General features: G+C 42.5%; 1 long non-coding RNA gene across 2 annotated transcripts in view; it reads left to right on the top strand.

Annotated features, from left to right (window-relative positions):
* LOC144827524 (uncharacterized) overlaps nt 1–22,500 on the top strand; it is a 333,562-nt gene extending 311,062 nt beyond the window's left edge. For both annotated transcript variants that reach the window (XR_013610231.1, XR_013610232.1), the window contains 2 exons: nt 18,395–18,715; nt 22,012–22,500. This is a non-coding gene — a long non-coding RNA (uncharacterized LOC144827524). The remainder of the gene's footprint in view (nt 1–18,394; nt 18,716–22,011) is intronic.
* The last annotated feature ends 5,221 nt before the right edge of the window (nt 22,501–27,721 follow it).

Below are 27,721 nucleotides of genomic sequence, written 5' to 3'. Positions count from 1 at the left end.
TCACTGGCATGGCTGGAGGTCATACCATTTATGGCCTTTGTTAGGAGAAATGGGTGTAGGCCCTGCTCTGCAGTTTTGTTCGACGCGGGGCTGAAGGTAATTCCCAGAGCCTTTTGTATGCAAGGCAAGGCCGCAGATGCTGCCTAATGGTTACTGGAGCAAGGACATTGGAAGCCAGGATCTTGGCACAAAGCTTTGCTGCAAGTCTCACCTGTGCACAGTAGTTGCAGAGCACTGCTGCATGACATATCCAAGAGCCACTGATATCAAAGGGTTCCCAGGTAAAATTGTGAAACTACATTTTTATAAAACCAAAAAAATACATAACTCCTTTTGAGAATATCTCTGTCCCTTAAGATTAGCAGTTACATAGCCCCAGAAAGACTTCAGTCCAAAACGAATTTTGTTGCGCGCGCTGCATTTGCATTTGGCGATGCAGCACGCTCAACGGAATTCGTTTTATTGATTTAATTGTCAACTTACCTGCATTCATCCGTATTCTGGTGTTTACTACCCCCCACCCTGCCTCTCCCCTGCCCCACGTCACCGCCCGGTAGCACTCCCACCAGGAGCCGCTACTGGTTCAGAGACGTGAAGAGCAAAGCTGATGGCATCTATGATGTAACCTCTTTAATGTGGGGGTCTGTGTGTCAGGTTTAGGATCTTTGGGACATTGATTTGTTAATCAAAGGTTTAGGTGGGCAGAATAGATATTAAGGCCCATCCACGGTGGTTTATGGTAAGGCTATATATGGTGTCAGAAAAGGTGCCTGCAAAGATAGTGTTTTGAATGAACGGACTATGTATTTCAGGAACTTAACACAGGCAAGGGAAAGTATGATTAGCAAGAATTTCTAGAAGGTGACTAGTACTTCTATGGAAGAATAATCCCAGTGAATGATGGCGATCCCTCTTGTTCTTTGCCCATGGCATATATAGTGTATTTTTCTAAGAGTGTTGCATGCTTTTTTAACTTTTGGTGCATATAGTTAGTAATGGTTCAGGGAACAAAAACTAGAAAAACGCGTACAATTCCCTAGTTAGGGTATGCAGTGCACATGATAACTCACATCGCCTAACATGCTCAACAACTTTTCTGGTGGTCCATGAAAAAAAAGCTATCTACCAAGAGCGCAATATAGCGGGTGGTGTGAGTTATGGTGTGCGCCGCATGCCATAGCTGGTAAATTTCAGGGCTTTTTTCAGGTTTGTGTTCAATTAATCACAACTAACCTTTAACTGTGTTTTCCTCTTTGGATTTCAGTGTGTTTTTTAGATGTTCTGCATTCACCTGTCAATTACTTGTTCCACCTGTGCATTGCCTTCTTCTGTACGCAGCAGTGGTTGGTGGACCCTGTGCCTCACCCCTGCTGGCGGACAACGTTTGCTGTACACTGCCATTGATTGTGTGCAACATTATTGCATCCATTTCCAGCAGAGGGGAAATCTTCACAGTGGGTTGAGCCTTGGCTGGAACTTCAGCTAATCCCTACATCAACCATCCATAAATGCAGGGCGTGACCTCTTTTTATTTTTTGGACGGATTTGTGGTACACAAACCATTGTTTTACGAACCCCGTCATGGGACGACAGACGAAAAATTTCCATTGTCCAATCATTTTTTAAATATGTTTGTATTTCAGACCCTTGAACTGTCCTCTAACCTGTGTTTGTTGACAGTTCTACTAAACCTGCGATAAAGATACGTTCTTTAATAAAATAAAATCCTGTGTGGGTGTCCCTTTACAAAGTTGTGTGTAAATCCGTTCAGAGGGTTTTTTACTGTAGATGTGAGAACTATTTAATATGAGAGCTAAAATAGGAAAACCCATCTTTTTGACCTTCCTCTTACCTCTCTGCCCCTGCATACAACTCCCGAAAAATTGCATTGCCGACAGGCCATAACTGCACCACAGTAGGTGAACGCCCTTTGATTTTCTTTCAAGGAGAAGCTGTGAACCACTTCAGCCATCTTTACACTTATTTCTATGTAATGGACGAGTATTGCTTACATTTCAGAAAATCTTTATTCACAGTCCAGTGAGCGAGAAAGATCATGCTAAAAAGAAGTCTGCAAATTGGACCGTATGCATAGCAATCCTACAATTCCCACAAGGGTAGGAAAATTGCTGAGTGCCAAAAATGCATATCAGTTCGTTCAGTGCGCCTACAAACCTCTGCAGGGACCTTGAAAGTGCAGTGTTTAAGGAGGAAGCCCAAAAGGCTGTTATTTTAAGATGAATTAAACTGATAATGTATAGTGCATATTTTCTAATGGTACTAAATTATCATTGCAAATGTTGGAAACTCCCACAAAAAAAATGTGTCTGGCTTCTAAAAACATTGTAATAAAAGCACTGTTCGAAACATTTCCCTACTGACCTAAGCAATCATATACAACCCGAAGAACTATAATTAAGTGCTTAAAATCTCTCAATGTTTCTACAGCGAAACTCGGTGTATTGGTTATTTTTGGACGTGTAATACACCATAATACATACATAAATATTTATATAATTTTTTTGCTTTAGGTGTTCGATATTGCACAACCTAGCCCCAAGGAGCACCAGAAAGGTTTGCATACCCTAGTTTTGTGGCAACAGAGGCGTCTCGGACATGTGAAACACATTGTGTGTGTGTGCACGATTTGCTGTATATATGTGTGTGTGTGTGTGTGTGTGTGCGTGTGTGTGTGTGTGTGTCTCTCTCATGTATGGTGGACAGTACTCACAAACAATATTACACACATCTCTGAACTCCCTCTGATAAAGGTATAACTCCTATTAAGCAACAATGATTTTTAGAGGAGCCAAACACCTTAGAGCAAAAAAAAATGTATGAAATCTTTTTTTATTATTATTTTTGTGGTGTTATTTCTTTAATCAATCAGTAACTTTATTCGATACTTTTCAGTAACATAAAAGTATACTACAAAATAGATAAAAAGCTTAACATTTTAAAATGTCTCTTCATATCTACAATACGATTATTAACATTCAAGAAAGTAGTCAATTAAAACAAAGTGCCAATTTCATTCCCTCAGGTGACTCTTTAAAAAAGCGGAAATTGTCCTATGCTTTTCCTAATTTTCAGCACCTGCCATATATAAGAAGATATTGTACAACATACATATTGGGTATGTAATTGTTGCAAAAATAAGAGTGCTGGTCTGCATTGTCTAAAATTAAGTGTTTTAAATACAGGTAAAATATATCTCTTCCTGGGACTTTGCAAAACAATATAATGTGCAAATTAGTTATGGGCGACACTTCGCATGGGCACATTGTTAACTTGGACAAAGAATGGCAGTTAGTTGGAAATCCTGCCATCAGCGTTAACATATTTGCCCTGAATCGGGTCAGAATAAACCTTTGTTGGTCATTGCATGCCAAGGTCAAATATGGTTTCAAGCCCTCCTGTAGAGTCTTTCTGTTGGATGTTTTTGTGCCCTCTGTCGTCCCTCTCCTTAATATTGCACTGTTCTGAACTCGCTGTTTCATCTGTTCTTTATCTAATAACCTACCGGTCTCAGGGTTGGTAAAAAGGTTTGGTAAGCCAATCTTCTTGCATGTGGATTTAACATATCTCAGCCAAGGGATTTCCATTGCATGATCTAAATTCATTGCATCACTAATATTAGTTTATTCAATCACATCTTTTCACGTGACCAAATTGATGGCCATAGCAATATAAGAGCTATCTTCAATCTGTCAGAGATATACGGGATTCCCAGTTCGGCATGAAATACACAGCTTGAGGAGCTGTGGAGAGGGAGAGGGTGCACTTAAGAAATTAATCCTCAACTCTTTGAATGCTTTGTATAGTTGCCATTCCCCAGTCCCCTGCACCACATGAAGCCACTGACTTACTTGCATACATGACAAGGAGTTCCCTTGTTGTTTTAAATCCCAGTTTTTTTGTAAATGTAGATATCCCATTAATGGATTTCTCCATTTGCACACATTTGCTGGGTACCATCGGGGACCATGAGTTCTAATTGTCAAAAAGTATCCCTAGATAGCAGAAGGTGGGTGATTTACTCAGATTATGTCCTTCTGCGTGAAAAACAGGTTTTATCTTAGGTTTGGCCCCATAGGTCATGGTATCAGTTTTAGAGTTATTTATTTTCAAATCCAGGTCTGCCATACAAATGATATAGTCATTTATGAGAGCATGTAACCCCCTCCCAGGTCTAGCAATTAATACAGTATCATCTGCATTTAATAGGACTGAGAGGGGGTGAGACCCCAGCATCGCTGTGTCCCTAGTTAAACCTAAGGCTGATTCTACTCAATTAATATAGAGCGAGAATAAGAAGGGGGTTATGACACAATCCTGCCTGACCCCTCTTTTGATGTTAAAGCTATCGGAGCATTCACCCTCCTCCAAAACGCACACAAGTATTTTCATCCATGTACAATTGCCTCATATAGTTGGTAATTCCTGCCTCAATCACCAGGCCCGTCATGATTTCCCACAGCCTTGAGTGCAATATGCAGTCAAAGACTGCTGACAAATCTATGAAGGAAAGGTATAGTGTCCCCTTTTTTGCCACTGTATACTTTCCTATAATGGTGCTTAGGTTCAGGCATTAATGAACATTGCTCAAATCTTTTTTTGAAGCCAAATTGGGTATCCACAAATATGTTATTTGCTACTGCCCACTCTTCCAATCTGTTGAGCAGGATGCGTCCCATGACCTTCAGGGTGCGTCCAGCAATGATATTGGCCGGTAATTTTGGGGTAGGAATTTGTCACCTCTTTTATAAATCGGCATAATGATCACAGTTTTCATAAGGAGGGAGGACCAACCACTATAGTAGCGTTATAGACATTTGTGAGCTACTGGTCCCAGAATTCTGGCTTCTTTCTGAACATGTCTACGGGGGGGTTCCGTCTGGGGCCTTCTCTTTACTACTCTCACTAAAAGCTCTTTTCTCTTCATGCAAGGACACCGGGTGGAGGGGGTGCTGTAAAGTAGTATTACAGTGCATATCTGTGTTCCCAGCTCTTTTATGTTACACTTGACCCAGGGACATCTTAAGGATTTGGGGGGCCCTGGGCAAAACATATATTGGGGGCCCCTATACAGAACACATTTGTTTTTTATTAACCATTTTCTGCTAATTCAAGTCCACAGGCCAAACAATACTAAATTATATGTTAATTTTGAACACAGTTCAGTTTGTCAAGGGGCCCCAAGGAAGCTGGTGGCCCTGGGCAATTGCCCACGTTGCCCATGCCTTAAAACGTCTCTGACTTGACCTGCTCTGGTCGTCAGGTGGTCTTCATATAGTGCTGAAAAATGATTATTATTTATCATTATTTATTAAAGGGGCTTGTAAAGCGCCTGGTGACACCTCCCGGCGTGTCCCCGCGCTGTGGAGAGAGAGACTTAACCAGAAACCAAGGGAGCTGGCTAATTAACAAGTAAACAGATGAGTCTTCAGCAGTTTCCTGAAGGAGGCCTCATTATTTTCTAACCTGATGGGTGTGGGGAGGGCGTTCCATTTCCTAGCCGCAAGAGTGCGGAAGGACTTGCCACCCATCCTGGCTTTTTTTATGCGCGATGTTTTAAGCAGCCCCATTCCCTTAGAGCGAAGGGTCCTATTCGGCTCGTAAGGTATGGCTAAATCGGACATATAAGAGGGGGCTTTTTGATGGATGATCCTGTGACACCACAGGAGAGCTTTGAATAGTATCCTCTGTCCAATGGGTAGCCAGTGAAGGGAGGCCAAGGAGGGTTTAGAAGGAGCCCTACGGGGAAGTCTAAGCACAAGGCGTGCAGCTGAATTTTGCAGGACTTGCAGCTTTCTGATGTTTTTATCAGATGTTCCCAGCAACAATACATTGCCATAGTCTATTCGGGAGGTAATAAGTGCCTGGGTCATGGTGCGCCTGGAGTTCAGGGGGAGCAGATCCAGGGTGCGGTTAAGGGTTTTCATGACTCCAAAGCACTTACCTACCGTTTTTTTGACATGGCTGTCATATGAAAGCTTATTGTCTATCCAGACACCCAAGTTCTTCGCTTCTTGACTAGGATTAGGTAAGGGTCCCAAACTAGTGGGCCACCAGTCCTTCGTCCACATAGTGTCTCTTCCTCCTATTACAAGTACCTCCGTTTTTGTACCATTTAATTTGAGGCAATTTTCATTCATCCAGGCTGCCAGTCTACTCATGCAGGATTTGAAGTTATCAGCCTCAGAGGAGGGAGCTTGAGATAGGGAGATCAGCAGTTGGGTATCGTCGGCGTAAGAGACTAACTCTACGCCGAACGATTGTACCACCTCTGCCAGAGGAGCCATGTACAGATTGAACAGGGTGGGACTCAGGGCAGAGCCCTGAGGTACCCCCTGTTCCAGTGTCATACTATCTGAGAGGAAGGTCCCTCTTTGGACCTGAAAGCTTCTGTTGGTAAGAAAAGCCTTCAGCCATCCCAAAGCCTCTTTGATGACACCCGCTCGGTTTAGACACTGTAGCAAGGTGTAGTGAGCTACAGTGTCAAACGCGGCACTTAGATCTAACATGATAAGGGCCATAGTCTTGCCTTCATCGGCTCCCTCCCGCAGGGTTTCGGTGGCTCTCAGGAGAGCTGTTTCAGTGGAGAATCTTGGTCTGAAACCGGACTGAGATGTATGAAAGGCATTTTGGGTTTCAAGATGTGCCATAAGTTGGACATTGGCAATTTTCTCTGCTAGCTTAGCCAGATAAGGTAGCAGGGAGATGGGACGTAGATTCTCTAACAGATCTTGACTCACATTGGGTTTTTTCTTGATGGGGAGGACTATGGCTTTCTTCCATACTGCAGGTAGACAGGCAGTGGAAAAAGAAAGTTGCAGTATGTGTCTGAAATGGGGCTCTAAGACTGACAGACTAGCTGCTAGGATTTTCGGAGGCGCAGGATCACTTGGAGAGCCTGATTTAATGCTTTTACAAGTGGATATTAGAATGTCGGCAGAGGGAACAGAGAAAGCGTCAAGATGAAATTGAGCGCTTATAAGATCTTTACTTTCCACAAAATCAATACCAGACACTTTACTACCAGAAAAACTTGCATATATATTCGCGATTTTTCCAGAAAAATAATTCGCGATTTTATTGCAAGTTTCCACAGAATCAGTGTGGGAGGCAGGGCTGGAGTCAATTATAGATATTTCCTTAAATATCTGAAAAAGCTCCTTCGAGGAGTTCTCAGCTTCTTGAATCCGGTCATTGTAATGGGAAGCTTTGGACGCTCGTATCTTTTTGTTATATTCTTTTTGTGCAGCTTTGTAACGGATTTTAATTTCCGGACAGAAATTTAGCCGCCATTCTCTTTCAAGCTTTTTGCAAGCAGTTTTGGCGCTTTGAAGCTCCTGACTAAACCAAGGGGCCGATTTACTTTTCCGCGTGGCATTAGTCATAGTGCGTTTAGGGGCAGTGCTGTCAAGGGCTTTAGTGATGGATGATTGCAGGTGATTATATGCTGTATCACATTCCAGACCTTTCGGCGGTCCAGCCTCTTGGAGGATTTTAGTAAAGGAGTCTATGGAATTTTTTTTCCATTTCCTACATGTGTATTGCTGTAAGTTTTGTTTATGATACACATTGCCGTCCATATGGAATAGTATAGGGATGACAAAGTGATCGGACCAAGGTATTGGCTGGTGAGGTAGAATTTGAACTCCCTTCCAGTTCCCAAATACAGGGTCTAATAGGTGTCCATGTTGGTGTGAGGGTTCGGAGTTTTTTAGCTCTAGTTGTAGGGAGAGTAGCTCAGCTATAATATCTGTTGCCTCCTTATCTGAAGAGTCCTCAAAATGGACATTGAGATCGCCTAGTACCAGTAAGCGATTTCTCCTGAGAGCAAGATGGGTTAGGGACTCCATGAGAGTGGGAATGAAATCATAGATCCTACCAGGAGGGCGATACATAAGGATACCAGAAAGAGAGTGATTAGGCCCTATGGTTATGGTGAAGGAGCCAGCTTCACTATGGTCAACAAAAGTAGGAAAGAGGGTGCATTCTATAGGTGCTTTAGTGGCGATAGCAATACCGCCTCCTCTACCCTCCTTTCTATCCAGTCGCGATAAGGAATAGCCAGGTGGTAGGGCCTGAATAATGTCAGGATCTGAATAATCGTCCAGCCAGGTTTCCGTGAGAAACAGAATATCAATATTATCATCTTCAAGTAGATGAAATATCTCTACACAGTGTTTCCGCATGGATCTACAGTTCAGTAGAGCTGCCTTTACTGTGTTTGTGGTTTTGCCAAGAATCACGTTAGTAAATGGCGAGAACGTACATGCGCTACAGTTCTTCATCGATAGTGCACTCATGGCATGGTTGCAGCACAGGGGAATGTGGTGCTTTAGGTCTAACAGTTCCTGTCTGCCATACCTTATGGTAACGGGTGTAGGCAAGCCAGGGGTTTTGGCCCCATGCCCCGTCCGGCCGCGGACGGGCGCAGACGGGCTGGACTTTGGCTCGACTTCGGCTCGCTTCCGGCGCGCCCGCTGCACGCGTCCGCTGCGCGGACGCTGACCCAGACACATTTATAGGGAGAGCGGGGGTCGCTAGAGCGCTGAGCTGTGAGCCCTGAACCCGGAAGTGCTGGGCTCCTCCTCACCCTCCGCTCAAACGCCCATGATTGGACGCGGCGGAACAGGGCGGGAGTGGGCGGACTACGTGGATTCCCCAAGCTCTGACTCAGCCTGGAGATGAGGTGGGGTGCAGGTATAGTGCAATACAGTTTTCAAATTCAATTTCAGTTCAGTTTTAAAATATCAGTATCAACATACACGATCACGTTTTAAAAAGAGCCTCAGTCGCAACAATTAAAAACAGCGCGCTAGAAGTGCAGCGCTATCCGTGCAGCTGATAACACCCAAAGCGCTAAGTAGATTGAGCCTGCCTCTGCCACCGGCAAGACTCTTCTCCACGATGTATCCAAACTTCCTCTGATATGTGGACTTCAGTTGATGGAGCATACAAACCCTTAAAGTAGCTGTTATTTATTACCCTCTAGAAGGATTTACTATCATTTAGTGCACTAGCCCGTACCAGTTCCTCCCAAGCTGTTTCTAGGATACTGTGCTTTCTACGTGCAATAGTCTGCTTAAAGTGCATGTGAGCCAATCTGATTTCTTGCAGGTCCTTTGGTATCTGCTTTAACGCAAAGTGAAGCTGTTTTCTTGCTAGTGTAAACTCTTGTGTCAAACCAGCCTGTCTCACTGGTTCGTGTTGGGTGCCTCCTACAGCTCAATGCTTGTTTAACACAGCAAGTAATAGCAGAGAAAGAGTTAATAATATGTACTGGGTCAGACTTGGAATCTAAGCATAGCTCGATCTCTGGCATAGTGTGCTGTATTACGGATGGGAGAAAGACTAGGTGGTCTACTTTCTCCCATTTAATAGAGAACCCATTTGTAGATTTCAAAATTGGGTCAAAAGTCACCTGTGGTCTAGTTTTCTGTTTCATAGATAGGGTCGTCTTTATCCCAATCATTGGGTGATCACTATAGCCTGCGAAGGTAACGTTGAAGCCTCTAATGTCTAGATCTAAAGCTTCAAAGGTCATAATAAAATCTATTGTAGATTCATAATCACTTCTAGAGAAAGTAGGTGCTAGGCTATTATTCTCAATTTTATTTTGAATCCTCAAACTTAGTGTTACCATAAGGCTATTCAAAGATAGTCCCTTTGTGCGTCATGTTTAAAGTGCTTGAGGGCCTCACCTTGAGTATCTGTTATGCCACAGATTGATTTGGCTGTATATGGGCAATGATTTATATTAAAGTGCCCTACCCATATAATGCTTACGGGGTTGTGATAGGAATCTGAGACTTTCTCAATGGCAAGTTACAGGTCTGTCACTACTTGGGTTCTTAGGCTAGCAAAGCAGTTCATGTAAAAATTAATTAGTAAGATATGCCGTACCTCGCCAACATCGCATAACAATAGGTGAAAATAAGGGGGTTTATTAAAGAATTTCAGACTTTTTCATGGAATGGTACTCAGTTATAGGTCACAAGTCCCCCTTTAGCCCTACCCCTTTCAGACGTACTGCCGTGGTAAAGAAGCCTAAATATCCATCGATATGGTGGGCCGACATCTCCCATGTCTTTTGCAGGCCGAGAATGTGAGCGTCTAATACCAAACTATGCCAATTGGGAATGCCGACCTTACTTTTAAGCCCTGAAACATTCCACGAGCTAAGCCATATCAGAGGGTCTATTGGTTCAGTTACATCATTACTTTGATCTACGAGTTCCTTCACCCCTGGCCGCACTATAATGAAGTGCTTTAAACTCAGTCAATGTTTCTACAGAAAACTCGGTATATTGATTATTTTTGCAATTGTAATGCACCATAATACAAACATAAATATTTATATTTTTTTTTCTTTGTGTTCGATATTGCACAACCTAGCCCCAAGGAGCACCGGAAAAGTTTGCATACACCAGTTTTGTGGCAACATGAGCGTATCAGACATGTGGAACGTGTGTTCATGTCCACGATTTGCTGTATATAGAAAACTGTGTGTATGTGTGTGTGTGGCATGTATTGTGGACAGTACTCTCAAAAAATATTACACACATCTCTGAAGTCCCTCTGATAAAGGTTGGGTATAACTCCTATTAAGCAACACTGACTTTTAGAGGAGCCAAACACCTTAGAGCAAAAACTTATTTCTCAGAACTTTTTTTATTATTTTTTTATCATAAATACAATACATGAAGAAACACTATAACTTAAAGTACAAATAATGAATTACTGATAACAGAATGATATACCTATCAATGTATTTGGACACCCTAAGATGTACAGATATAGCTAGCTACCCATCAGGCATACTAATCAAACATACTCCATTCTCTCTTATACCAAACACAACCATCAATGAAATGGAGCACCTGGTTTTCAAGATTGATCATATATACTGCACTGATAAAAAGTGGATCACATTGGATTTTCTTAAATATCATAGGTAGCAGTTTCTATTCTGCTGTAATATACAGTCCTAAATCAAATCATACATATTCTTTTCTTGTTCCATCACTTGAAAAGAGGTAACACGTTTTGGTGAATCACCAAGGGTGAGGTGGCAACTTCCTCAGGGCAGGGCAAAGTAGGGCACACCACCAATGTAAAACACGAGGATGGTGGGTTAGCAATCCAGTGTAAAGCTACTCTGTAGATATGATTGGGGGCATTTGAGGAATATAACTATGCACCGATAATCCACATATATGTTCTGAAGAGATTATAATCTCCTCTCACGGGGATTTCAATGGACAATAAAAAAGACATAGAGGCGATGAAAAGAACATATGTGGGAAAAGCTGTGCATCCGTTAAGGAATCTAGTTCAAGAAGAGTGCCTTTGAGGCTGTGTTAGGGTGGGGTGGGGCTAGTGGCACAGGGGGAGAAGTGGTGGGCACACTCTAAATGCACATGATGGTTTTGCCAGCCGTCTTCGGCCAGCTAAACAGTCATGCACACTTTGCATGTTCCCCACCAGGCTGTAATTCACAGCCTAGTGTGGAACATGCACAGGCTCCCTGTCCCCATCTGAGCACCCGGACCATGGCGCACCGAACCATGGCGCTCAGACCAATCACAACGCTGTATTGCAGCGTTGTAATTGGCTATGGGGAGCTTGTGTGCATCCTGCTTCTAAAACTCGCTGGAGAAGCAGAGAGACCACGGTGGCTGTGAGGCAGTAAGTGGCCTTTTTTTTATTTTATTTCCCCCGTCACACTCCCAACCCTGTTCCCAGCCAGACACTACTGGTAAGGCATCAGACCCGCCCTGTTTAGAGCAAACGGTCTTATGTCCTTTTTTCTGTCCATCACCACCAGATGCAACACAGTACCTGTCTGTCGATGGTCTCTAGATATGGTGGGCGGCATCCCAGCCAGTGGGGCGAAGGTAATGGCCTCCTCCAGACTGATGGATGGCGGAACATCAGTCATACCTTAAATCAGGCCCATAGTGTATTTATAAATGCGCAGGGCAGGCTGTAAAGTGCTACTTAGAGGTCGTGCTATGCCTCAACTGTAACATCCATGGAGCACGCAAGGGAGAAGAAGGGTTCATGCACCTTTTCTGACCTACTTGTTTCTTTGTTGTTTTTTTTACTGCTCCATAATTTCTTCATCTGCAAATGTAATATGAGGCAGAGAAAACATGGAGGTGACTCAGAAATGCATTTTTCATTGACTATGGACATTTCATTGCAAGATTGTGTATTTTTTTTATTTCATATGTGGCCGCTCCTAATTTTATTAAAATAGATTTCTCACCGTCAGTTAAAAGAACTGTCACAAATGGGCACATTGAAATGGCTCCCTGCTCCATTGGAATGTATTTCTTTTTCTATCTCACTGACTCCCTCACTCACTACGCTTTTCCTACTGGCTCCATCACTTACTCTACTTTTATCTCTGCACGTACTTTCCATCACTTACTCCTCTCGCCTCTCTCACACACTCACAAAGTAATTGACAAATGTCTCAAATTCACAATAATGTCTACGCAAGTACTCCCATTAAGCTTGCATGGGGTGAGAGAGGTGTTTTTAACAAGGTAGAGAGAGGAGTGTGCTGTGTATTAGAGCACTACATTTCACTTTTCTGAACGCAAACACAATTGGCATCTGGGCCACCTTTAATGCACGGCACCATGCTAATTTGACCTTTTAGGAAATATATTTCTTTGTGAGTGAGGTTAATGCCTCATAAATTAATACCGCTTTTTGTCAAAGCTAATGTATTAATCCAACAATAACCGTTTTCATTTTGGGGGTCAGAATTACAGGAGCAGCAATACCCTGACAATACATCCATGATATCAAAACAAAAAAATTGAAAACTACATTCCGCGTTGCGCATAACAATAGCATAACATGTACTGTTGCTCAACAATTTACCTTTTTAACAATTCCAGTGAATAGTAGCATATGCTCTTGCAACACTATGCTAACCAGTAGCGGCCGGTGGTGGGAGTGCTGCGGGGCGGGTGTGGAGCAGGGTGGGGGTAGTAAACTATAGGATACGGCCCAACGGAGGTAAGTAAACAAATAAATAAATACATCGAATTTCGTTACGCACACTGCATCGCATTTGGCAATGCAGCGCGCACAATGAAATTCGTTTTATTTTTTTATTTGTTTACTTACCTCTGTTCGCCCGTATGCCGTAGTCTACATCCACCACCACCACATCCACCACCACCGCATCCACCACATCCACCACCACATCCACCACCACACCCACCACCACCTCCACGCCCACAACCACCACCTCGTCCACAACCACCACTCTCCACCACCACGTCCACCACCACCACATCCACCACATCCACCACCACTACATCCACCACCACCATGTCCACCACCACCACCTCCACCATCACCACACCCACCTCCACCACGTCCACCACCACCACATCCACCCCTACCACACCCACCACCACCACCACATCCACCACCACCACCACGTCCACCACCACCACCACCACCATGTCCACCACCACCACCACCACCAAGTCCACCACGAGGCCACCTCACTCTATCGCCCTCACTCTATCTATCTATCGCTCTCACTCTATCTATCGCCCTCACTTTATCTATCAGTCGCCTTCACTCTATCTATCTGTCGCCCTCACTCTATCTGTCGCCCTCACTCTATCTATCTATCGCCCTCACTCTATCTATCTATCTATCTATCTATCTATCTATCTATCTATCTATCTATCTATCTATCTATCTATCTATCTATCTATCTATCTATCTATCTATCCATCGCCCTCACTCTATCTATCTATCTATCTATCTATCTATCTATCTATCTATCTATCTATCTATCTATCTATCTATCTATCTATCTATCTATCTATCTATCTATCTATCTATCTATCTATCTATCTATCTATCGCCCTCACTATATCTATCACCCTCACTCTATCTATTGCCCTCACTCTATCTATCTATTGCCCTCACTCTACCTATCTATCTATCTATCTATATATCTATCGCCCTCACTCTATCTATCTATCGCCCTCACTCTATCTATCGCCCTCACTCTACCTATCTATTGCCCTCACTCTATCTATCTATCGCCCTCACTCTATTTGTCTATCTATCTGTCGCCCTCACTCTGTCTATCTATCGCACTCACTCTATCGCCATCACTCTATCTATCTATCTATCGATCGCCCTCACTCTATCTATCTGTCTATCTATCTATCGCCCTAACTCTATCTATCTATCTATAGCCCTCACTCTATCTATCTATCACACTCACTCTATCTATCTATCGCATCACCACAGCATCACTCAGCACCACCACAGCATCAATCTGTGCAACCATTCAACAACAACTGGTTCAAGCTTTAATACAAATGTCACAAAAACATGTTAATATTTCACTTCTGTTCTTGGATTTTTGTCACAATAAAATACACTGAACATAAACTTCACAAAAGTTATTTACAAAAGTTTAAGCTATTGCCATTATAAATTACAATAGCTTTTATTTAAGTATTAATTATTTTTAAAAAGCCATTGTTATTTGTAATATCATTACATCTAAGTCACGTAAATACACAAATGCTATAGGTGTCACATTTGCGAAAGTTAAAACTATTGGCATTGTAAATGACAAAGCTATTAATTTCGCTATTTTCAAAACCAACACATAAATAAAAAATTAGTCATTTACAATACCAATAGCTCAAACTTTCCTAATGCGAGACCTATTGCATTGCAAATGCTTGTTTGACACTCTGATGGCGCTATGTGCTGGGCTTCCCCGTATTCACAAAGCCACCCTGTGTGGCTTCTCATGGCCTTGTAAATACGGCCACCTTTCACGCATCACTTTGCGTGAAAGGAGCATGCAATGGGTATTGCTGTGGGCGTTCCACTGCAACATCCATTGCTATTTGACGCTGCCCCAGATTTACAAGGATTTGTAAATCTGAGGAAGCGCCAAAAACAAATGCCATTGAAAAGCAGGCGTTAGAGTGGCACAATACTGAGAAATGCTTATAGTTCTCCTCGTTTTTTACTCTCACTATGCAAATTGCCTTTACTGCTAGTTTATGTAATTATGCCTCCCAATACCTGCGAGATAGGCTCTCGGCTTTAAAGTATGCTTCTCTGTTTGTAATTAATGGCACAATTAGTTAATGAGTAGAGTTCCCAGTTTTCCATATAGTACTGATAACCACATATAAATACAGGCACAAAACTGTTGATTTCCATTTTTGTATTCATTTTTAAATGCCGAAACAATGGAAATGAGTTTGCCCTTTTAGTGACTTGCAACACTCTTAACCATTACTGCCATCCCAGCATGCGGAGCTAAAATCACTTTGCCTAATTAAAGTTCCATAGCTGTAAATGTGTACATTTACTTGTACTAAAGTGCTATAGATGTCAGTATTGTTGCATTTTTGATGGTAAATCATAGACCTAAAAACCCGGTGGCGTTGAGGGGTACATATGTGCGCGCGCCCACACGTGTGTGCATTTATCCTTTAAATACACGTGGAAATATAGTACCTGCTATTTCTTTTTTTTCAAGACACAACGAATAAATATGGATAAATATTACCGGTAATTAGTAGAACAGTAAATATTGATGAGTACAGCCAGAGATGTTAAAAAACCCATACATATCATAAAACGGTGTAGCCTATTTTTAAGATGAATCAATCTGGGACACCCGTAGTGTCTTTGTCACCATGTGAGTAAGCTTGCAAGCCTACTCTTTTTAAGAGGCTTTGTGGGCTAAGAGTCAAGTGGTTGTATCCTGCCAACTCTGTAGGTAGATGGAAAAATGCATTTTCTCGAGAGCTGAAGGAGAGACTCGAGACTTCAAACATTTTATTATTTGTACCAGCGAGGAGATGGAGTTGCTTAAGAGGAATACATGCGACCAGGTCGGTGATATTAATTTGACAAAAACATAGGGGACTTGTTTTAAAAAAAGCGAAAAAACTTTACAATCTTACTCATTGTGGACAGTGAGACAGTGCTCTATTCTAAAAATACAATTAAATCATGTCATTCTTTTGACTTGACCAAGTGAAAGAATGTGAGGAGAGTGTGACAAGGCGATATGGTGAAATGACCAAGTTGAAGATTTCAGCCACAGAAGATCAGCATCTGATAATTGTTTTGCCCATTGTACTAAACTGTGTGATCCTGAGCAAAAATAAATTGTCTTAGTTATTGGAAGTGTCTGTGTGCTATTTAGTTTGTAGAGTGTTTTATATAAGAGCATGTATCAAGAGTGACCACTCTGAGATTTATTAACCTGCAAAAAACCTAAGAGCGTGCCCTGAAGGGAGAGTAAGGGCATGCAATTGTTTTGCTGCATAGGTTATAGTTTCATAGTTCTATCTACTGTGTTTGTTTGAGTAAATTCTTTTTAGGTAATATTAGGAGATCAAGAACATTGTCTGTAAATGTTATGTTTGACAAAGGCTTCACATTAGGGATTGATTTGTTATTTTATTCTCCTCACATTGTTGTTAGGATAAAATTAGAGGCATTGTTTCATTGTGGCTACTTGAGAATGATTACAAATATATTTCATGATCAAAGTTTGTTGCAAAGCTCTTGTTGCTCATAATTGTGAGAGTTAAGGGCAGCTGCAAATTCATTTGGCATAAACTTAAGTGAACAAGTAGAGTTTCAGGATTGAACAATCTCGATGCATTTGCTGTATATCACAACAATTAGTAGATAAGAGTCATCCCAGTGGTTGTGCAGCCAGTTTTATCCAGTCCATTGACTTCCTTCTGCGTATTTCAGCCAACACACTGCTGGTGAAGTTCACAAGTGCACAGCTGGCTCTGCAGACGTCTTAGCTGAACTTTGCCAAAACTTGACACGTGAATCCAAAATCGGTGACATGGGTCAGTTGGAAAAAACTCTGAAATCCAAAACTGTCCCTAAAGCTAAGGAATGAATGGAAACTTTATGAATAATAAATGAGTGATTGCTTTGCTATATGATTTGACACCCACAAGAAGATGTAATGGGACTGAGAAAGGGGACAAATGTACGGTGAGGGTGGTGTTGCTTGGCCAGAGATTGGATGCAGGACCTGAATTTGGATGTGGTGAGAAAGTGGGTTGGTTTGAGAAACCTGATCTGCAGCGAGATTGAGAAAGGCATGAGAGGAAGTACCGAGAGCAAGGATGGGGTAGTTAATGATTTAGCCTTGAGAACGCGCATGACCAAACACTGGTTTATGTTTTGTGAGGCTTACACTTATACAACTATGTTTTTAATTTTGACACTTGTAAAATTGCTGCTTCTAAAAATCTGGATGGACGTCTCCAATTTTCTGCCTTTGAGCCAATGTTTCCTTCAGAAAAAACCTTAATCTGATTTTCTGCATTTAAAAAAAATTATAGTTAAGACATAATATGGTGTAGGGCCCACTTGAAACCTGATTGCAGAATCTAAGATTTTCGGAATGAATGGATAGGAGCACTTAATTGGAACAACTTTAGATGGAACACTGTACAACTTTTGAGATGGGAATCTCCCTTGCATGGTGTATGTGTGTAAACCCCCGACCTGAGTGCCCGACTGCATGTGCATTTGGTATCCTGACATTTATTTTCACCATAGAATCATGCTAACCTAGCTTGAGTGCAGAGGCCTAGGCCTGTCCCTGCCAGAATCTCACCTTGATTTTCCACGGGAGCAAGAGGAAAGTCACGATTCAAGGTCCCAACCTCCTTGTCGACTGAGATGGCCCAAACTAAGCCAAAGCTAATCCCACCAATGGGGAAGAGGGGAAGGGATGAGAGACAGAAAATGTGAGCATCCACTGATGACTGCGTTGCAGGAGTTACGCCTATTAAGTCCTGTCAAAGGCTTTTCCTGTTGTAATATAAACAAGAATGTATTTAGGAAAGGCACCTAAAGATAAGTCCCTATATATTTCTGAGATGCATCTCTTTATATTCTTGCACCTGTTGGAACCTCCTCTTCCGTCTACAGTGGTGATAACAAGGCCAACTGGTAAAGTCACATATTTATAGGTGAAAGACAGAAAGACTGATATGTAGGAATCAGTATCATCATTTCGCTCCCTGAGTTATCGAATATACCTTTTAATGCCTTACCTCTTACAATCTTTACATCTTCGAAACAGGCTTATTGCTGGGTGGCTAAGTACAAAGTATAAACAATGGAACAACGTATATATGATCTAAATGCATTAAGTCCTGCGCTTAGTTTTTTGCCATCTCATGGTCATCAAAACAAAAATGAACAAGCCTGGTAACTGATTAGTCATGCTTAGAGTTCCATGAGATATTGTGTGAAACAAGACCCAGTCCTCAAATATTACTGATGTTGGTTGTAATGTTTGTATCCCCCACAGATGAAAGCAAGCACAAGATTTCTTCAGGACACAAGAGTGTTACACTTCAGGCACAAGTCAGATAAGTATTGCTTTTGTAGTCTTTAACAGGAATCCAGAAGCGTGCTAACACATTACTGAATCGGTGTCAGTTGCGACTTAGATCCTTTGTGTTGTCTTTCCTCGATTTTTGAGGTGCGTCAGCAAGAGATCCTGATCGAGGAGCAGAGCGGAGGAGGGATCACCAGGAAATACTGAAACTGAAGTCCCACTGACGAAATCCACACAACAGGAGATGCCGTAAAAGGATACAGAGAACCGTGAGGAACAGCCAGAAGTCAGGTAAGAGACGTGACAGCAGGAAGCTGCAGGCCCGAACAACTGGAACGGCAAGCAGCCTCCTGCTAAGCTGTGCGCCTCTTATTGTCTACCTTCTCTGCCCACTCCTGCGGCACATGAGAGTCTGCTCCGGCACAGGCATGCCAACAGTCTCTGACTATATGAGGTCCTGGACCTGTGCTGTGATTTGGAGAGGCACACCAAGTGTGCCTTCATGGCAGGCTGAGGACTGCTGTCCCTCTCTTGGGTATAACACATAAAGTAGTGGTGGCTGCATACCGTGTTTTAGAGATTGGTAGAGTAATCAGACCTTTTATCTGGGTTATGAGTGTGTGCCGCTTATGTAAAGCTCAGCTGTTATGTGTGTACGCAGAAGCTTGTGCTCGCATGCTATGTGTATATCACGTGGCGTGTACATGCAGCATGTCTGCATTAGAAAGGCTTCATATGTGAGTTTTCAAGGGGCTGCTGATTCGTTTTTTCTTAGCACTGCCATTTGGTTGACGGTAGAGGTGAAGGGTGAGACTGCAGATTCTGCTGTGTTAGATGAGGACATTTCTAGGTTAGACTGACCTTTTGCCTTATACCTGATTACTATTCCAGTGAGGCTGATGACAGACAAGTGCAGAAACCTCACACTTCATTGCACCTGAGTTAATGGGTGCACCGGTTTGAAATCAGTCCCTGTGATTACCTGCAATGAGATGCATCACTCTATGCAAAGAGTGTCTGGAGAATAGCCTAAGTAAGACATAGAAAAGAGAATCACCCCAAATTGGTTCTTGAAGTTGGAAACTGTGGATCCACTTACCCCGTCTAAAGGGTGTGTATAAAAGTGGAACCCAAACCACCCCACTTGGTTCCAGTTCCAAGTACTTCTTAACCATGAAGCGAGTGCTCTGTAGAGTACTGTAAGGCCTTCTGTGTGACCACAGCTGGTGCTTGCTGGACAGCCAGTCTCCCAGAGTTGAGGGGACATCACCTAAAGACTGCATTATATGCTGGGGGAGCTTGGGGCCCAATTCACAAAGGGCCTCTGCACTTGTATTGTGTTGGGGCCTACATTGATGAGGGGAACTCCACTATGCCATTACTCATTGCGGAGGTCTTGCCACGAGTGTGGGGACCCTTCCACGAGTGCAGGCCCCCTGCTATGACTACATAGCCTCCCCAATGGTGTGGTGGCCCTTTGTGACGTGGCCCCTGAGAGTCTGACTGCTGCCTGTAAGCCTGCATGCCTGTTGAGAGAGAGAGACCGCATGCCTGTTTCAGCAAAAAGGGTGCTGTCCGGGAGGAGATGCTAAAAAGGTCACAGGGGCCTAAGGAAATCCAGAGTTACTAACTGAGAACGAAGCCAGGAGCTATCTGTGCTGCAAAGTGTTCCCTTGATCCCTGAGACAAGGTTCTTGGCAGAAACGGCTTACAGCCTTTGTAAGTGCATCATCCTGATTGGGGCTGCAACTGACTGTGTTGGGCAGGTCAGCGCTGCAACTTCCTCCATCAGTCTGATTGGGGCTGCAATTGCCTGGATCGATCCATAACTGTTGTGGTGATTACACTGGCCTGATCGGGACTACAACTGCTCTGGTGCCTGCTCTGGTCACTGCACCATCCCTGTCAGGGCTTGTACTTAAGTTGGTCGAGTAGCCCAGTCAGGGCTAACTCCCATCCCATGGGTGGACAGAGTCACAGCAGCCGGGTGCACTCTTGCACATAAGCGCCAGGGCCACTGCTCACCACTGGACAGAGCTCAGTGGCTGCATGTATGGAGACACAGCCACATCTGGCCTCCTTGTTGGCCCTTGAGACTGTTGTTAATCAGTGCAGCCTTCCTCCTGTCGGAGGGCAGCATGGACACCAGATCAAATCAAGAGGGGCATATGACACTAAACGCTTTACCCACAACGCCACCAGGAGAACCTTCAGAAATATAAAGTGTGTGTGCATTTGACCTGTGGGGTAATTGACACTGCATCTGAGCATGACTTATTCTATTGCCCTAACCGATGGGGTAGGAGACAGGCTACAAAGGGGTCACCCAGGTGGAATTAGCATAAGTAGAGTTAACAGGTGAAGCTCCATATAGGAGTTTTGGAACCAGAATGTCTGCCCTGTATACTTGATTGTATTGTGGAGTATTTGGTACTGCGGTGTGAACTACAAGTACTTTATTTGTAATAGACAAGTTCTGGATTGGACAGTAAAGTTAATGTGTCTGTTGGTTGATTGTTGAGTTCTGAATGTATGCATGCCCATACTATCTCCCTTAGAAGCCTGCGGCTGCTTGCCTTTGCCTCCTTGAGAGTCCAGTACAGAAAGAGCTCAGTTTCCAGAGCCATAGTAGGCAACACTCCAGGACACCAATGGCAAGCAGCCTCAGCCACCATGGTAGGGGGCCAGCAACTCCTGTCTGTCCTGGCGTCCTTTGAACAGGGTCTAAAAAACGGTTTAATTACTTTAACAATGTTTGCCATTTAAAGCACAAAGAGATCCTGTAGTTTGCCAGTATAGCACCATGTTGGCCAAGTATTAAAGCTTTGGAAAGAACCAAGGTCTCCAAGTTACAAGATCAGCAACTTAGCCAATTGACCACACCTCCACCCTTAGTTACACTGCTCTGCCTTGTTCAAAGTGCCCTCTTTTTTGGGGGTCCATCACACTTGTCCTACAAACCAGATTAGCCAATATGCTCTTGTTTCTTTCCATGCTTCTTTTCAGCAGCTTGACTCTTCACCTGCTACATTGGCCACATATCTTTCAAATTGAACAAGTCTTAGAGACTCCACAGACCAAGGGAAGTTAAACCGGGCTGAAAGTGGGCAATCAGGCCATTCTACAGGGAAATAGATATGGTGGGTTTGTTTTTTAAATGCTTACCTCTTTGCCCTGCCAACATTGCATAGGGCACACATTGTCTTAATTGTATTAGTATTTTCTCTGATTGGTATTTTTTAAAACTAGTTTAGTGAAACAATTGTTTCCTTTACGTTGGTTTCTTTGCAAAATAATCACCTGTTAATTAAATAGAAAAGTAATGTTAGAGGATAAAGGGATGTGCTCTCTGAAAATTCATTACAGCAGCTAAAGGGAAAAATTAAAACGTTGCCTTTTTTTAGTGGCAATGCCCTTCCCTCTTTCGCCACCAAGTTGTTTACACCTGTATTAACCGAAACAAACATTGGGTTTGGTTTGATTTAATTTGAGGTATCTAACCCTTGTAAAGATGTGTTCTGGTTCAGGAGAAACACAGCTGCAAGTAAGGTTTTCATCTTTATCCTTTATCTTTTGACCTATTTTAGGCTTTCTGACAGTCACTAAAGAGGCATCGGCGTTGGAGATTTGCGTTACTAAACACGTCAACTTCGTATTACGGAAGCACGGACCGGTTACGCCACAGAAACTGTTTGTCGACCCAAGTGGGACCCCATGTCGTGCTATTGAAATTGTTTGTGGGGCGCTTGAGAAGGAGTCCATATTTCAGAGGAGCCATATCAATATATACGTCTACTGTTATTTAACTTTTATCGTGACCTGCCGAGAACTGCCCCTTTAAGCACCTTATTCGAATTTTTGGATCTACCGAATTCCCTTATCTGTACCGATAGGACCATCGTCTACCTATTGGGTCTCATATCAAACGTACGGACATATGCTGTTCTTCGGTCCGACTACAGGAAGTCCTCACATTATATGATTAGCTCTGACGAAGTTCCCGTGGCACTGGGGAACGAAATGCGTTGGCTGTGTGCCGCTGTTGTTATCTAATAAAAAGAAGAACCTTCCAAGAATTTATTTCTCTTTTGATTGTTTATGTAGTGCACCTTCCTTTTGTCTTTAAGTCACTAAAGAGCTGGGTGGCTGAAGACCCCTACACTCTCCTGAACACAATCTATCGTCAGTCAATAGACATAAGCCAGAAAGCAAATACCCAAGACTACTACTAAACTTTAAGAATCGTAAAACACCCCTTACATCTGTAGTATCATTTGGGTGCCTAAGAATATTTACAATTTTGTTTTCACATGGATTACTAGATATTGTAAGTTTCTTGAACTATGCAATTTTTTCAGGAGCTGCTACCCCTGCATATACAAATGAGTCTTTTAAGACTTGGCCATAAAGAGTGTAAAGACATTGTTCTATTTTTCTGCTCCCCTTCCTACACAACTGTTTGCTAACTGCCTGAGCCAGCAGGCAGGACCAGAAAAAGGCGTTATCACTATAAGGCATCAGGCAGGAACCTGGGCTGTTTTCTCTGGAGCTTCCCATTTATGGATGGTTTGTTTTTGTTTTTGACTGTTTTCCGTTCTTGGAATGGGTGTTTCTTAATTGCAGTTTTGATTATCAAATGATCTTCTCAAACCCTTTCTCCTTTTGCTGTAAATGTAATTTATGACTTATTTACAAAAATGTATTGCCTGAGCCAGGCTAGAAGCTTAACTTCACAAGGCCTGGTTCCTCCCTCTAGATGATATTGATTGTCAGAAGGCAAGGCCCTCACATTGTAGCATCTGCAAATAAGTACTAGTCTTGTATATATGCAGTAGCAAGGGCTATTATTGTCTTGCTCTGTTGGTGCAGAGATTCCTGTATCCACACATACAACCTTCAGTCAGAGATCCTCAGCGAAGTAGTGAATCTGCCATTTGATGGTAAAATTTCCTCATCCGGGATCTGTGAGGTGGTATGGAAGTGCAAAACAAGCATGATTACAGCTAAGACAATTGGTGTAAATTGTAATATCCCCACCTGTATGAAAAGGATCTTTTCTGGTCTCCCAAGTATTTGCAACCTTCAAGAGTAATTAAAAATCTACATAAAACAACAAGCATAGGTTTTGATTCACACTGCAGTTGTGAAATCCTTCAAGAATTCAATCTCACCTCCCCATGGTGGTGGAAGAGCCTCTGGTAGTCATCCTCCACTATGTATCTCCAGTAAGAGGAAAACTGACTTCCTTTTCCAGATAATGGATTAAGATCACTCCTAATGAAAAACTAACTTGTGGAAACCAGTTCTGATGACCCTTTAACGAATTTCGTAGCGCGCACTGCATCGCATTTTGCGATGCAGTGCGCGCTATGAATTTCGTTTTATTAATTCAATTGTGTACTTACGTGCAATTATCCATATGCCGGTTTTTTGCACCCTCCACCCTGCCCCTCCCCCTCCCAGCCTCCCTGCCCCACCGTAACTCCCACCACGGGCCGCGGCTGCCTTCTTGTTTCTCTTGTCTCCCATTGCACTGTCGATTAAATAGTTGTATAGTTCGCATTTCATTTTTGACCGCATACTTGCCGTTGTTGGAACTTTTTGCAGAGCGTATCAAAAAGTAAGACAACAATAAGTAGGGATTCCAGTCCTTTCCGTCCATGCTTTGCCTCCTCCAAACGCCCCTCTCTGCATTCCCCTCAAATATTATATGCTGTCCTACAAACTTCCATTTCAGAAAATACATGTAAGTGTGGCAGTTGCTGACCCACAGGTAAAGGGTGGTTCTCACCTGCATGGAAGGATGCTCATTTATGAAGGGCTCTCAATTTAGTTTTTTAATCAACACAATCCTTTTTATAAGCCTTATGCAGTGCTGCCTGTCAGACAAGATAGGTCCCAACCTTTTAGTGATGGAATAAGAGTATCATATTCAACACTAAGGTGAGTTTTTCTTTTTTTTTTTTCTTCATCCTTTAGTTTTCTTTTTATGTTAAAGCCTCCCACTTAAAAAAATGTCACAATTTTCGTTTGTTGAAATAAATGTATGGTTAAATTCACCTAACTTTGTGTGATGCATTGTTTCCCTGGCTTTTCTTAGCTTCTGCTGCTGCAAACATATTTTTCCCCATCTTTCCTGTGTGTTATTTGGAGTGTACTTTGAGAAGGCAGTGTTGTGCCTTCCAGTCCCAGGAAGACACAGAAGCCTCTCGGCCATGGGTCACTTTAGTAGGAATTGTTATCACAGGAGAGTAAAGAAGCTTCAAAGTGAAGTAGTGAAATTGGTATCTCACCTATCCCTTGGCTGCAACAACAATACAAATTAACCCTTTATGTGAATATGCCTCGGTTTATGTGCACCATAGAAGAGCATTATCTCTAAAATGAGAAATTTAGACAAGATCAGCAAAAACTTCAGCACACTTAATTAACTGATTTCACATTGTGCAAAGCCACATTAATCTTAGAGGCACCAGTTCTTCCTAAGCTAATGAGTTTATGATTCTGAATGAGATGAATGTTTTTTTAGCCTGGGCTGGACAAGCCTTTTATTCCACTGGGCATTTCCCCTGTGGCTTAGTGTCCGTCGAGGCCAGTGTTTGGGGCATGGGGCTGATCCTGGTGCCTCTGTCAATTTCCACAGTTCCCCAAGGGTAATTGTAGCAGACACGCTGAGGCTTTAAGAGGGAGAGGAGAGGTAGAGAGAAAGAGATCAGAGGGGGAAAGGAGAGAGAAAGAGAATGGCTCCTTTAAAGAGAGAGAGATTGTGTGAGGAGATTAAGGGAGCAGGGGGTGTGAGCATTTCTTGGGTTCCCAGTCTGGCCCTGCTTGTGGTAATGTTTGCTGCTACTCTGGAGCTGCCTCTGTCCTTTGCTAGTGTTCTTCCCATACTGAGACTGATTAGAAATTAGGGAAAGCAACAAATGTTTCGAAAAAGTGTCCATCCTGGGGACTTTTTATTATTTTTTTCAAACATTTTATTGGCATTTTATTATGCATGTTAACAACGTTAGCATTGTTGTAATCAAATATTATTTTGTGCATACAATAGACAATAAAAACACATTAAAGATAAACTACCAAGCAAAAGTTTTAAATTTTAAAGTGGTGTGTTCATCATGTTTTAAGGTATTATCGCTATATGCTAATGCAAATGTAAATCCTTTTGAATGTGTCTGTCGTACCAACCAACTTTATATAACACCTTTTCTAAAAACAAAGTTGGAACCTTCTCCAAACTATCTCTGCAAAGGTTGCCTCCTGAGCTCACTAAGGATCTTTCAATGTTGCTAGTTCTTTTTATGAAAGCGGTTCTTCCTATTTTTAGAAGTACCCTTAACATTTACTCACCTCTATTGCCCCTTCCATGTTATTCTCTGCCTCTTGTTCCCTCCGCTGTTGATCTTTGTTCCACAGCCATTGCCACTGTCCTGCCCCTGACCAACAGCACTTTCTCTTTAGTATTAGTGTCCTGCTCATCTCTTACGTGCTGCTACTTTAATATCATTATGCTGCCTCTCTCTACGGGCCATGCTTGCTCAACATAAGAGTCCTGGCCTACACTGCTGTGCTCCTCTGCTCAACCATCAGTGGCCCGTCCATCTCTGGAGGTCTGCACGGCTTCCCAATTTCAGAGGTGTCTTTCTGACCATTGTCTGACCGCTGTCCAGCCTGCATCCCACTATAACTAGAACAATGACATACCCCTTTCCAATGTCTCACACTATCACCCGCTCCACACACCATTCACACACACACACATCTCAACAATAGTGGAGATGTACATTCAAAAGGTGTACTGTGCATCATTCTGCAACAGACTGACCAGGTATTGTCTGTTGCACTCACTTGTTTTCAGCTGCATGTATACATTTAAAAAGTGCACTTGGTGCATTGGTAAATGCTGAAGTTCCTTGACCTATTTCTAACCTCAAAAAGCTCCAGAACGTTTGTTCAGTTTTTATTCATTTGCATGGTGGAGACTGAGGGTTAAGACCTCAAAATTCAAAATTTCCCAGAATGCATTTTCTACATTCGATACTTACTTTTATGTCATTGCAGATTCCGTAGCTCCTCGCTTTGTCTGTGAAAAATCTTTTACTCTGGTAGTCTTGTAGGTTTGATAATTAACAATGAAATGTTTGCATCTTTGCTGCCTTCTCCGTGATTCCTCATGCATTGGTCTCTCGATTGCCTTCAGAGAACTTATGTAGCTCTGAAAGTAGGTTTTACCATGCCCCCATGGATACTAAGGCAGAAGCTACCTCCATCTCCGAAGGCAACTGATTAAAATTTTCTCTTATGATTCATAATCATTTCAGAAGAAGTCACTCGCATGTTGTTAATGTTTTGTGCTGTGCTTGTGGCTTCACACCACCCACAATGTGAGCACTGCCCATAATGCTATCTTGACTTCCCACTTGTCAACATAAAAAGCACTGGCAAACAACGTGCGGTTGGTACACTGGAATTTATTATTTTTGGGGCAATTTCAATGAGATCTTGGCTTTTGTATATTGATTGATGTATTCCTACCAGAAGAAGTGGACCCAACGTTTACTCTGCTTATTTTGATCGGTATCTATGAGAATATATTCCTTAAGAGAACCAACATTTTTGGAACTTAAATTCTCCTAATCCAATCTGGACTGAGAGCCTTCTGATGCCAGTGCTGAGAATCAGTACCTCTTTTACATGCTTCTAGTGTTTTGTATAGCTTGTAGTCTGCTAATGTCACTTTTGGTACCAGTGTGCCATCCACAATGCTGAGGGCAGTAGAAGCAATTGTGGTGCCTTTATTGCCAATTTAGAGTATCACGTGTCCGTGAACACTACAGGTAGCTAAGGGAGGCAGTCGATGTACTGGACATGGCAATGGCAACTTTAATGCATGTAGTGAAGCACATTATATGTCAAAGGAGGCCGGATATTGTGATGTAGCTCATATTAGCCCTCAGAACAGCAAATAAACAATATAAAGGAGTTGCTTGCCTTTCTATCTGTAACAAATTCCAAAGATTGACGATTTGAGTTGTCACCTGTCATGTTTTTTGATTGACATTACCCACTTGTTAACAAAATTTTGTCATTGCATCTATTCTCTCCTTATATGTATTCAGCTTAGCCTATGTTGTTCATTGGAATTTTATGCCACTGCGAGAAGGTAGTAGGCAAAATGTGTAATGCATCTCATTGTTTTATTGTCTAGTTCAGTGGTTCTTTACCTCTGGGCCGGGGACTCCTAGGGTTCTGCGAATCCTACTCAGGGGGTCCGCAACTGCATATAAAATTAAATAA

This window comes from Lissotriton helveticus, chromosome 4_1 (genome assembly GCF_964261635.1).
Source record: "Lissotriton helveticus chromosome 4_1, aLisHel1.1, whole genome shotgun sequence".
In the NCBI taxonomy this organism is placed as follows: Eukaryota; Metazoa; Chordata; class Amphibia; order Caudata; family Salamandridae; genus Lissotriton; species Lissotriton helveticus.
This window is presented reverse-complemented; position numbering and strand designations above follow the sequence as displayed.